Here is a 12,982-nt window from a genome sequence, read left to right as displayed (position 1 = left end):
TGGCCGCATCAACCTCTGTTCGAATCCGAGTCACGGCATTGTGGTTGGAAATGTCACGGCAGTTGGGTTTTTCCTTTACAGAATTCCCAAATGTACCAGTTGTTTTTGTAAAATGTCTATTAAAAACAGATCCTTTTCAATATTTAAACGATCTAATGACAAATTATTTAAACACACATGATTATAAGATGTAGGTATACTGTATTTACTGACATAAATTATTGTTCTTGAAAATATTTGCGGTAAGGGGAGCGGAGCTCTCCCCCAGGCCAATCAGAATGCAGATGAATGCAGTTGCAGTTGAGTGACCTGTGTTGTGGCTGTCTACAGGGAATGCACATATGTAGCTGTCTCGCAGCGCAATCCAGACGTCAATTGAAGACAGGTTTTCATGCAAATAGAGCAGTAAGTGCAGAGAAATGCTCACTCTCTAAAAATGGCATTTATACAATAGTAAGATTAAATCCAACCTCACCAGTAGATAGGATTTATCAATAAATAAATAAAGCTTCTCCTCTCTGATATGGAATTACCCCCCAAAAAGTATAAGGGAATACCCAATGCTAACCTATGAGAGGGGCAGACCTCACAGTAGTGAAAAATGTAATAGACTGTTTGATACAACTAGGACATACAAACTACCACAGTACATGTCTTACCTTTTACTTACATAGCATGATGCCCCTAGGACTACTTAGGGCCTACCTTAGGGGTTACTGATATGTAATAAAATTGGAGTTTAAGGCTTGGCAAGTAGTTTTAAATGCCAAGTCGAAGTGGCAGTACACTGCAGCACAGGCACTGCAGTAGCAGGCTTGAGACAGGTTTGAAATGCTATTTCTTTGGGCGGCACAATCAGTCCCTGGGTATATGGTATACCACTTTACAAGGGGCTTTCAAGTAAATTAAATCTGTCAGTCAGGTATACTCCAATTATACACATGATTAGGGAAGAAGCACGTGCACTTCAGCACTGATTAGTAGAGATAAAGTGATCAGAGTCCTAAGGCCAACAAAAAGATACAGCAAAATGCGGAGGTGAAAAGCAATAAGGTGGGGTTGGGACCACCTTAAGAATGCAAGGTCTAACAAAAACGAACTAAGGATAACATGAGTAAAACATCAGGTTTCTCTACAGCATTTGGTGAGACAAGTGGGCCTTCTTTTATCTTCCATAAATGCAATCTTTCCCGGACCCCTTTATTATATAGCTCTTCAAGGAAAAAATATAAAGCACTTACAAAGGAGCCTCAAATACTCAAAGATGGTAGACTTCTGTAATATGGGCCATATACTAAAAGCAGCACGAAAACAGAGTGCAATTTTTGTTTTTAGGAGAGAATGTGCCTGCTGAAAAAAACATTATTTTTAAAAAGTGCATTGCAGAATATCAGGAATTTGCTGTGGGACACCTTGAAAACTTGCATACAGATTATGTGGACACGCCTTACAGTCAGTTGTTGTGGCCGAGTGGTTAAGGCGATGGACTAGAAATCCATTGGGGTCTCCCCGCGCAGGTTCGAATCCTGCCGACAACGAGAATCTTTTTAACATCGGCTACAATTTCAGAAGTTAACCTTTAGTATTTCTCCCATGTCAGTTTTATAAATAGGTGGCTTATTTTGGTGTCACTATTGCCATATCACATATTTATTATCGCTCCCCCTTTCATATCTTTGCTATAACTCTCGTCCTTCATTAGCGCTGGTGCAAACGCTTCAAATTATTATACCCTGGCTCTCTCGGTCATACCTGTGCATGCACTTGAAACTTACTTTACCAATAAAAGAAGCAAATAGAGAAATAAAATAAAAGTGCTAGCTGGATTAGGCAAACACACTTCATAAAACTGCATTTTCTTTTCTATTCTCCCCCGTGTTACAAGCTTAACTGCTCCCTGGGCAATTTCTCTTAACCTGCTGTTCCTGGAAGAGAATTTCATCTACAAGCTCTTTCTGTGTTTTTTCCTAGTCTTTTCTTTCCCTTTTCTTAGATTTGTAACTGTTAATTTACGTGCTCTATTTAGGCGCCATTAATCTCATTTGAGCTCCTTGTACCTGCTGCTGTTTTCTCCACACCTCATACTGTCTTTTCCCTCTTTCTCTCTTTCTCTGCGGTTGGTGGCTACTTTCCAAAGCGTCTGATGCCCCAATGTTCCTTCGTCTTGTTGTCAGACGTGAATTTGAAAAGCAACAAAATTAACAAGCCTTTACCACTCACACATGGCAGAAGTTTATACTTTAATTCAATGAGCTAAGAAAAGTGTGTTGTGGGGCCCCTACGAGCCATGGTGCTTGCTTCATCATAATTAGGCATGCAGTTATTAGCCACAGCTCTGATTATGGGTCACTGAGGTCAGTTTCAATAATTCCTCAAAAACCTAACCATGCATTCCCCCCTAACTGTGTAGTTACCTTGCTTTACTGCTGTTTTTGTGATTAGCTGGGAGGAGCTCACGGCAGCATCCTCCCAATAAAAGTGTAGATGGACCGTTCCTTAACTCTTTCTTGCTTCACATACAGATGGCTTGAGGAGGTACAGGGGAGATGCAGGTCTAATAAACAGAATAGAATATCTGCGCCAGGTGTGTTTCTCTGCATTGGTGTCCCATCACAGGCCCACCAGTGTATGTGTGATCTTTGACTCCTGCCAGTTCACAAGCAGGCGGCCAGGAAACGGTTTCAGCCTATCAACCACTGAGGAGATAAAGCCTTTGTATAAGGAATGAGGAAGCAATGAACACATTCAGCCTATCACAGGAGTAGCCCTGAGTGTTCCGAATTATAATTTCTTCATGTCACTGTATGTTATTGAGCCCAAGTAGCTCGCCGTGATCGTATAGTGGTTAGTACTCTGCGTTGTGGCCGCAGCAACCTTGGTTTGAATCCGAGTCACGGCATTGTGGTTGGCAATGTCACAGCAGTTGGGTTTTTCCTTTACAGAATTCCCAAATGTACCAGTTGTTTTTGTAAAATGTCTTTTAAAAACAGATCCTTTTCAATATTTAAACGATCTAACGACAAATTATTTAAACACACATGATTATAAGATGTAGGTATACTGTACTTACTGACATAAATTATCATTCTTGAACATATTTGCGGTAAGGGGAGCGGAGCTCTCCCCCAGGCCAATCAGAATGCAGATGAATGCAGTTGCAGTTGAGTGACCTGTGTTGTGGCTGTCTACAGGGAATGCACATATGTAGCTGTCTCGCAGCCCAATCCAGACGTCAATTGAAGACAGGTTTTCATGCAAATAGAGCAGTAAGTGCAGAGAAATGCTCACTCTCTAAAAATGGCATTTATACAATAGTAAGATTAAATCCAACCTCACCAGTAGATAGGATTTATCAATAAATAAATAAAGCTTCTCCTCTCTGATATGGAATTACCCCCCAAAAAGTATAAGGGAATACCCAATGCTAACCTATGAGAGGGGCAGACCTCACAGTAGTGAAAAATGTAATAGACTGTTTGATACTACTAGGACATACAAACTACCACAGTACATGTCTTACCTTTTACTTACATAGCATGATGCCCCTAGGACTACTTAGGGCCTACCTTAGGGGTTACTGATATGTAATAAAATTGGAGTTTAAGGCTTGGCAAGTAGTTTTAAATGCCAAGTCGAAGTGGCAGTACACTGCAGCACAGGCACTGCAGTAGCAGGCTTGAGACAGGTTTGAAATGCTATTTCTTTGGGCGGCACAATCAGTCCCTGGGTATATGGTATACCACTTTACAAGGGGCTTTCAAGTAAATTAAATCTGTCAGTCAGGTATACTCCAATTATACACATGATTAGGGAAGAAGCACGTGCACTTCAGCACTGATTAGTAGCGATAAAGTGATCAGAGTCCTAAGGCCAACAAAAAGATACAGCAAAATGCGGAGGTGAAAAGCAATAAGGTGGGGTTGGGACCACCTTAAGAATGCAAGGTCTAACAAAAACGAACTAAGGATAACATGAGTAAAACATCAGGTTTCTCTACAGCATTTGGTGAGACAAGTGGGCCTTCTTTTATCTTCCATAAATGCAATCTTTCCCGGACCCCTTTATTATATAGCTCTTCAAGGAAAAAATATAAAGCACTTACAAAGGAGCCTCAAATACTCAAAGATGGTAGACTTCTGTAATATGGGCCATATACTAAAAGCAGCACGAAAACAGAGTGCAATAGGGTCCAAAAAACTTGAGTGACCCATGAGAGTATGCATGCAAGCCTATGGTATTCCAAACTAGAGATATACGCATGCAATTTTTGTTTTTAGGAGAGAATGTGCCTGCTGAAAAAAACATTATTTTTAAAAAGTGTATTGCAGAATATCAGGAATTTGCTGTGGGACACCTTGAAAACTTGCATACAGATTATGTGCACACGCCTTACAGTCAGTTGTTGTGGCCGAGTGGTTAAGGCGATGGACTAGAAATCCATTGGGGTCTCCCCGCGCAGGTTCGAATCCTGCCGACAACGAGAATCTTTTTAACATCGGCTACAATTTCAGAAGTTAACCTTTAGTATTTCTCCCATGTCAGTTTTATAAATAGGTGGCTTATTTTGGTGTCACTATTGCCATATCACATATTTATTATCGCTCCCCCTTTCATATCTTTGCTATAACTCTCGTCCTTCATTAGCGCTGGTGCAAACGCTTCAAATTATTATACCCTGGCTCTCTCGGTCATACCTGTGCATGCACTTGAAACTTGCTTTACCAATAAAAGAAGCAAATAGAGAAATAAAATAAAAGTGCTAGCTGGATTAGGCAAACACACTTCATAAAACTGCATTTTCTTTTCTATTCTCCCCCGTGTTACAAGCTTAACTGCTCCCTGTATAATTTCTCTTAACCTGCTGTTCCTGGAAGAGAATTTCATCTACAAGCTCTTTCTGTGTTTTTTCCTAGTCTTTTCTTTCCCTTTTCTTAGATTTGTAATTGCTAATTTACGTGCTCTATTTAGGCGCCATTAATCTCCTTTGAGCTCCTTGTACCTGCTGCTGTTTTCTCCACACCTCATACTGTCTTTTCCCTCTTTCTCTCTTTCTCTGCGGTTGGTGGCTACTTTCCAAAGCGTCTGATGCCCCAATGTTCCTTCGTCTTGTTGTCAGACGTGAATTTGAAAAGCAACAAAATTAACAAGCCTTTACCACTCACACATGGCAGAAGTTTATACTTTAATTCAATGAGCTAAGAAAAGTGTGTTGTGGGGCCCCTACGAGCCATGGTGCTTGCTTCATCATAATTAGGCATGCAGTCATTAGCCACAGCTCTGATTATGGGTCACTGAGGTCAGTTTCAATAATTCCTCAAAAACCTAACCATGCAGCCCCCCCTAACTGTGTAGTTATCTTGCTTTACTGCTGTTTGTGTGATTAGCTGGGAGGAGCTCACGGCAGCATCCTCCCAATAAAAGTGTAGATGGACCGTTACTTAACTCTTTCTTGCTTCACATACAGATGGCTTGAGGAGGTACAGGGGAGATGCAGGTCTAATAAACAGAATAGAATATCTGCGCCAGGTGTGTTTGTCTGCATTGGTGTCCCATCAAGGGCCCACCAGTGTATGTGTGATCTTTGACTCCTGCCAGTTCACAAGCAGGCGGCCAGGAAACGGTTTCAGCCTATCAACCACTGAGGAGATAAAGCCTTTGTATAAGGAATGAGGAAGCAATGAACACATTCAGCCTATCACAGGAGTAGCCCTGAGTGTTCAGAATTATAATTTCTTCATGTCACTGTACGTTATTGAGCCCAAGTAGCTCGCCGTGATCGTATGGTGGTTAGTACTCTGCGTTGTGGCCGCAGCAACCTCGGTTCGAATCCGAGTCACGGCATTGTGGTTGGAAATGTCACGGCAGTTGGGTTTTTCCTTTACAGAATTCCCAAATGTACCAGTTGTTTTTGTAAAATGTCTATTAAAAACAGATCCTTTTCAATATTTAAACGATCTAATGACAAATTATTTAAACACACATGATTATAAGATGTAGGTATACTGTACTTACTGACATAAATTATTGTTCTTGAACATATTTGCGGTAAGGGGAGCGGAGCTCTCCCCCAGGCCAATCAGAATGCAGATGAATGCAGTTGCAGTTGAGTGACCTGTGTTGTGGCTGTCTACAGGGAATGCACATATGTAGCTGTCTCGCAGCGCAATCCAGACGTCAATTGAAGACAGGTTTTCATGCAAATAGAGCAGTAAGTGCAGAGAAATGCTCACTCTCTAAAAATGGCATTTATACAATAGTAAGATTAAATCCAACCTCACCAGTAGATAGGATTTATCAATAAATAAATAAAGCTTCTCCTCTCTGATATGGAATTACCCCCCAAAAAGTATAAGGGAATACCCAATGCTAACCTATGAGAGGGGCAGACCTCACAGTAGTGAAAAATGTAATAGACTGTTTGATACTACTAGGACATACAAACTACCACAGTACATGTCTTACCTTTTACTTACATAGCATGATGCCCCTAGGACTACCTAGGGCCTACCTTAGGGGTTACTGATATGTAATAAAATTGGAGTTTAAGGCTTGGCAAGTAGTTTTAAATGCCAAGTCGAAGTGACAGTACACTGCAGCACAGGCACTGCAGTAGCAGGCTTGAGACAGGTTTGAAATGCTATTTCTTTGGGCGGCACAATCAGTCCCTGTGTATATGGTATACCACTTTACAAGGGGCTTTCAAGTAAATTAAATCTGTCAGTCAGGTATACTCCAATTATACACATGATTAGGGAAGAAGCACGTGCACTTCAGCACTGATTAGTAGCGATAAAGTGATCAGAGTCCTAAGGCCAACAAAAAGATACAGCAAAATGCGGAGGTGAAAAGCAATAAGGTGGGGTTGGGACCACCTTAAGAATGCAACGTCTAACAAAAACGAACTAAGGATAACATGAGTAAAACATCAGGTTTCTCTACAGCATTTGGTGAGACAAGTGGGCCTTCTTTTATCTTCCATAAATGCAATCTTTCCCGGACCCCTTTATTATATAGCTCTTCAAGGAAAAAATATAAAGCACTTACAAAGGAGCCTCAAATACTCAAAGATGGTAGACTTCTGTAATATGGGCCATATACTAAAAGCAGCACGAAAACAGAGTGCAATTTTTGTTTTTAGGAGAGAATGTGCCTGTTGAAAAAAACATTATTTTTAAAAAGTGCATTGCAGAATATCAGGAATTTGCTGTGGAACACCTTGAAAACTTGCATACAGATTATGTGGACACGCCTTACAGTCAGTTGTTGTGGCCGAGTGGTTAAGGCGATGGACTAGAAATCCATTGGGGTCTCCCCGCGCAGGTTCGAATCCTGCCGACAACGAGAATCTTTTTAACATCGGCTACAATTTCAGAAGTTAACCTTTAGTATTTCTCCCATGTCAGTTTTATAAATAGGTGGCTTATTTTGGTGTCACTATTGCCATATCACATATTTATTATCGCTCCCCCTTTCATATCTTTGCTATAACTCTCGTCCTTCATTAGCGCTGGTGCAAACGCTTCAAATTATTATACCCTGGCTCTCTCGGTCATACCTGTGCATGCACTTGAAACTTACTTTACCAATAAAAGAAGCAAATAGAGAAATAAAATAAAAGTGCTAGCTGGATTAGGCAAACACACTTCATAAAACTGCATTTTCTTTTCTATTCTCCCTTGTGTTACAAGCTTAACTGCTCCCTGTGTAATTTCTCTTAACCTGCTGTTCCTGGAAGAGAATTTCATCTACAAGCTCTTTCTGTGTTTTTTCCTAGTCTTTTCTTTCCCTTTTCTTACATTTGTAACTGTTCCTTTACGTGCTCTATTTAGGCGCCATTAATCTCATTTGAGCTCCTTGTACCTGCTGCTGTTTTCTCCACACCTCATACTGTCTTTTCCCTCTTTCTCTCTTTCTCTGCGGTTGGTGGCTACTTTCCAAAGAGTCTGATGCCCCAATGTTCCTTCGTCTTGTTGTCAGACGTGAATTTGAAAAGCAACAAACTTAACAAGCCTTTACCACTCACACATGGCAGATGTTTATACTTTAATTCAATGAGCTAAGAAAAGTGTGTTGTGGGGCCCCTACGAGCCATGGTGCTTGCTTCATCATAATTACGCATGCAGTCATTAGCCACAGCTCTGATTATGGGTCACTGAGGTCAGTTTCAATAATTCCTCAAAAACCTTACCATGCAGTCCCCCCTAACTGTGTAGTTATCTTGCTTTACTGCTGTTTGTGTGATTAGCTGGGAGGAGCTCACGGCAGCATCCTCCCAATAAAAGTGTAGATGGACCTTTCCTTAACTCTTTCTTGCTTCACATACAGATGGCTTGAGGAGGTACAGGGGAGATGCAGGTCTAATAAACAGAATAGAATATCTGCGCCAGGTGTGTTTCTCTGCATTGGTGTCCCATCACAGGCCCACCAGTGTATGTGTGATCTTTGACTCCTGCCAGTTCACAAGCAGGCAGCCAGGAAACGGTTTCAGCCTATCAACCACTGAGGAGATAAAGCCTTTGTATAAGGAATGAGGAAGCAATGAACACATTCAGCCTATCACAGGAGTAGCCCTTAGTGTTCCGAATTATAATTTCTTCATGTCACTGTACGTTATTGAGCCCAAGTAGCTCGCCGTGATCGTATAGTGGTTAGTACTCTGTGTTGTGGCCGCAGCAACCTCGGTTCGAATCCGAGTCACGGCATTGTGGTTGGCAATGTCACGGCAGTTGGGTTTTTCCTTTACAAAATTCCCAAATGTACCAGTTGTTTTTGTGAAATGTCTATTAAAAACAGATCCTTTTCAATATTTAAACGATCTAACGACAAATTATTTGAACACACATGATTATAAGATGTAGGTATACTGTACTTACTGACATAAATTATCGTTCTTGAACATATTTGCGGTAAGGGGAGCGGAGCTCTCCCCCAGGCCAATCAGAATGCAGATGAATGCAGTTGCAGTTGAGTGACCTGTGTTGTGGCTGTCTACAGGGAATGCACATATGTAGCTGTCTCGCAGCCCAATCCAGACGTCAATTGAAGACAGGTTTTCATGCAAATAGAGCAGTAAGTGCAGAGAAATGCTCACTCTCTAAAAATGGCATTTATACAATAGTAAGATTAAATCCAACCTCACCAGTAGATAGGAATTATCAATAAATAAATAAAGCTTCTCCTCTCTGATATGGAATTACCCCCCAAAAAGGAAAAGGGAATACCCAATGCTAACCTATGAGAGGGGCAGACCTCACAGTAGTGAAAAATGTAATAGACTGTTTGATACTACTAGGACATACAAACTACCACAGTACATGTCTTACCTTTTACTTACATAGCATGATGCCCCTAGGACTACCTAGGGCCTACCTTAGGGGTTACTGATATGTAATAAAATTGGAGTTTAAGGCTTGGCAAGTAGTTTTAAATGCCAAGTCGAAGTGGCAGTACACTGCAGCACAGGCACTGCAGTAGCACGCTTGAGACAGGTTTGAAATGCTATTTCTTTGGGCGGCACAATCAGTCCCTGGGTATATGGTATACCACTTTACAAGGGGCTTTCAAGTAAATTAAATCTGTCAGTCAGGTATACTCCAATTATACACATGATTAGGGAAGAAGCACGTGCACTTCAGCACTGATTAGTAGCGATAAAGTGATCAGAGTCCTAAGGCCATCAAAAAGATACAGCAAAATGCGGAGGTGAAAAGCAATAAGGTGGGGTTAGGACCACCTTAAGAATGCAAGGTCTAACAAAAACGAACTAAGGATAACATGAGTAAAACATCAGGTTTCTCTACAGCATTTGGTGAGACAAGTGTGCCTTCTTTTATCTTCCATAAATGCAATCTTTCCCGGACCCCTTTATTATTTAGCTCTTCAAGGAAAAAATATAAAGCACTTACAAAGGAGCCTCAAATACTCAAAGATGGTAGACTTCTGTAATATGGGCCATATACTGAAAGCAGCACGAAAACAGAGTGCAATAGGGTCCAAAAAACTTGAGTGACCGATAAGAGTATGCATGCAAGCCTATGGTATTCCAAACTAGAGATATACGCATGCAATTTTTGTTTTTAGGAGAGAATGTGCCTGCTGAAAAAAACATTATTTTTAAAAAGTGCATTGCAGAATATCAGGAATTTGCTGTGGGACACCTTGAAAACTTGCATACAGATTATGTGCACCTGCCTTACAGTCAGTTGTTGTGGCCGAGTCGTTAAGGCGATGGACTAGAAATCCATTGGGGTCTCCCTGCGCAGGTTCGAATCCTGCCGACAACGAGAATCTTTTTAACATCGGCTACAATTTCAGAAGCTAACCTTTAGTATTTCTTCCATGTCATTTTTATAAATAGGTGGCTTATTTTGGTGTCACTATTGCCATATCACATATTTATTATCGCTCCCCCTTTCATATCTTTGCTATAACTCTCGTCCTTCATTAGCGCTGGTGCAAACGCTTCAAATTATTATACCCTGGCTCTCTCGGTCATACCTGTGCATGCACTTGAAACTTACTTTACCAATAAAAGAAGCAAATAGAGAAATAAAATAAAAGTGCTAGCTGGATTAGGCAAACACACTTCATAAAACTGCATTTTCTTTTCTGTTCTCCCCCGTGTTACAAGCTTAACTGCTCCCTGTGTAATTTCTCTTAACCTGCTGTTCCTGGAAGAGAATTTCATCTACAAGCTCTTTCTGTGTTTTTTCCTAGTCTTTTCTTTCCCTTTTCTTAGATTTGTAACTGTTCCTTTACGTGCTCTATTTAGGCACCATTAATCTCATTTGAGCTCCTTGTACCTGCTGCTGTTTTCTCCACACCTCATACTGCCTTTTCCCTCTTTCTCTCTTTCTCTGCGGTTGGTGGCTACTTTCCAAAGCGTCTGATGCCCCAATGTTCCTTCGTCTTGTTGTCAGACGTGAATTTGAAAAGCAACAAAATTAACAAGCCTTTACCACTCACACATGGCAGAAGTTTATACTTTAATTCAATGAGCTAAGAAAAGTGTGTTGTGGGGCCCCTACGAGCCATGGTGCTTGCTTCATCATAATTAGGCATGCAGTCATTAGCCACAGCTCTGATTATGGGTCACTGAGGTCAGTTTCAATAATTCCTCAAAAACCTAACCATGCAGTCCCCCCTAACTGTGTAGTTATCTTGCTTTACTGCTGTTTGTGTGATTAGCTGGGAGGAGCTCACGGCAGCATCCTCCCAATAAAAGTGTAGATGGACCGTTCCTTAACTCTTTCTTGCTTCACATACAGATGGCTTGAGGAGGTACAGGAGAGATGCAGGTCTAATAAACAGAATAGAATATCTGCGCCAGGTGTGTTTGTCTGCATTGGTGTCCCATCACAGGCCCACCAGTGTATGTGTGATCTTTGACTCCTGCCAGTTCAGAAGCAGGCGGCCAGGAAACGGTTTCAGCCTATCAACCACTGAGTAGATAAAGCCTTTGCATAAGGAATGAGGAAGCAATGAACACATTCAGCCTATCACAGGAGTAGCCCTGAGTGTTCCGAATTATAATTTCTTCATGTCACTGTACGTTATTGAGCCCAAGTAGCTCGGCCTGATCGTATTGTGGTTAGTACTCTGCGTTGTGGCCGCAGCAACCTCGGTTCGAATCCGAGTCACGGCATTGTGGTTGGCAATGTCACGGCAGTTGGGTTTTTCCTTTACAGAATTCCCAAATGTACCAGTTGGTTTTGTAAAATGTCTATTAAAAACAGATCCTTTTCAATATTTAAACAATCTAACGACAAATTATTTAAACACACATGATTATAAGATGTAGGTATACTGTACTTACTGACATAAATTATCGTTCTTGAACATATTTGCGGTAAGGGGAGCGGAGCTCTCCCCCAGGCCAATCAAAATGCAGATGAATGCAGTTGCAGTTGAGTGACCTGTGTTGTGGCTGTCTACAGGGAATGCACATATGTAGCTGTCTCGCAGCGCAATCCAGACGTGAATTGAAGACAGGTTTTCATGCAAATAGAGCAGTAAGTACAGAGAAATGCTCACTCTCTAAAAATGGCATTTATACAATAGTAAGATTAAATCCAACCTCACCAGTAGATAGGATTTATCAATAAATAAATAAAGCTTCTCCTCTCGATATGGAATTACCCCCCAAAAAGTATAAGGGAATACCTAATGCTAACCTATGAGAGGGGCAGACCTCACAGTAGTGAAAAATGTAATAGACTATTTGATACTACTAGGACATACAAACTACCACAGTACATGTCTTACCTTTTACTTACATAGCATGATGCCCCTAGGACTACTTAGGGCCTACCTTAGGGGTTACTGATATGTAATAAAATTGGAGTTTAAGGCTTGGCAAGTAGTTTTAAATGCCAAGTCGAAGTTGCAGTACACTGCAGCACAGGCACTGCAGTAGCAGGCTTGAGACAGGTTTGAAATGCTATTTCTTTGGGCGGCACAATCAGTCCCTGGGTATATGGTATACCACTTTTACAAGGGGCTTTCAAGTAAATTAAATCTGTCAGTCAGGTATACTCCAATTATACACATGATTAGGGAAGAAGCACGTGCACTTCAGCACTGATTAGTAGCGATAAAGTGATCAGAGTCCTAAGGCCAACAAAAAGATACAGCAAAATGCAGAGGTGAAAAGCAATAAGGTGGGGTTGGGACCACCTTAAGAATGCAAGGTCTAACAAAAACGAACTAAGGATAACATGAGTAAAACATCAGGTTTCTCTACAGCATTTGGTGAGACAAGTGGGCCTTCTTTTATCTTCCATAAATGCAATCTTTCCCGGACCCCTTTATTATATAGCTCTTCAAGGAAAAAATATAAAGCACTTACAAAGGAGCCTCAAATACTCAAAGATGGTAGACTTCTGTAATATGGGCCATATACTAAAAGCAGCACGAAAACAGAGTGCAATAGGGTCTAAAAAACTTGAGTGACCCATGAGAGTATGCATGCAAGCCTATGGTA

At 41.1% G+C, this 12,982-nt stretch overlaps 4 non-coding genes across 4 annotated transcripts; all 4 read left to right on the top strand.

Moving 5' to 3' along the window:
• Nucleotides 1-1,456: 1,456 nt before the first annotated feature.
• On the top strand, nucleotides 1,457-1,538 carry TRNAS-AGA (transfer RNA serine (anticodon AGA)). Its single transcript has one exon. It is a non-coding gene; the product is annotated as a tRNA-Ser (tRNA).
• A 2,860-nt stretch (nucleotides 1,539-4,398) lies between these two features.
• Nucleotides 4,399-4,480, top strand: TRNAS-AGA (transfer RNA serine (anticodon AGA)). The gene has a single exon. It is a non-coding gene; the product is annotated as a tRNA-Ser (tRNA).
• A 2,779-nt stretch (nucleotides 4,481-7,259) lies between these two features.
• On the top strand, nucleotides 7,260-7,341 carry TRNAS-AGA (transfer RNA serine (anticodon AGA)). The gene has a single exon. It is a non-coding gene; the product is annotated as a tRNA-Ser (tRNA).
• Nucleotides 7,342-8,630: 1,289 nt separating this feature from the next.
• On the top strand, nucleotides 8,631-8,702 carry TRNAH-GUG (transfer RNA histidin (anticodon GUG)). Its single transcript has one exon. It is a non-coding gene; the product is annotated as a tRNA-His (tRNA).
• The last annotated feature ends 4,280 nt before the right edge of the window (nucleotides 8,703-12,982 follow it).

Source organism: Lissotriton vulgaris, chromosome 1_1, assembly GCF_964263255.1.
Source record: "Lissotriton vulgaris chromosome 1_1, aLisVul1.2, whole genome shotgun sequence".
Taxonomy (NCBI): domain Eukaryota; kingdom Metazoa; phylum Chordata; class Amphibia; order Caudata; family Salamandridae; genus Lissotriton; species Lissotriton vulgaris.
Note: the sequence above shows the minus strand (reverse complement) of the source record. Positions and strands in the feature narration are given on the sequence as shown.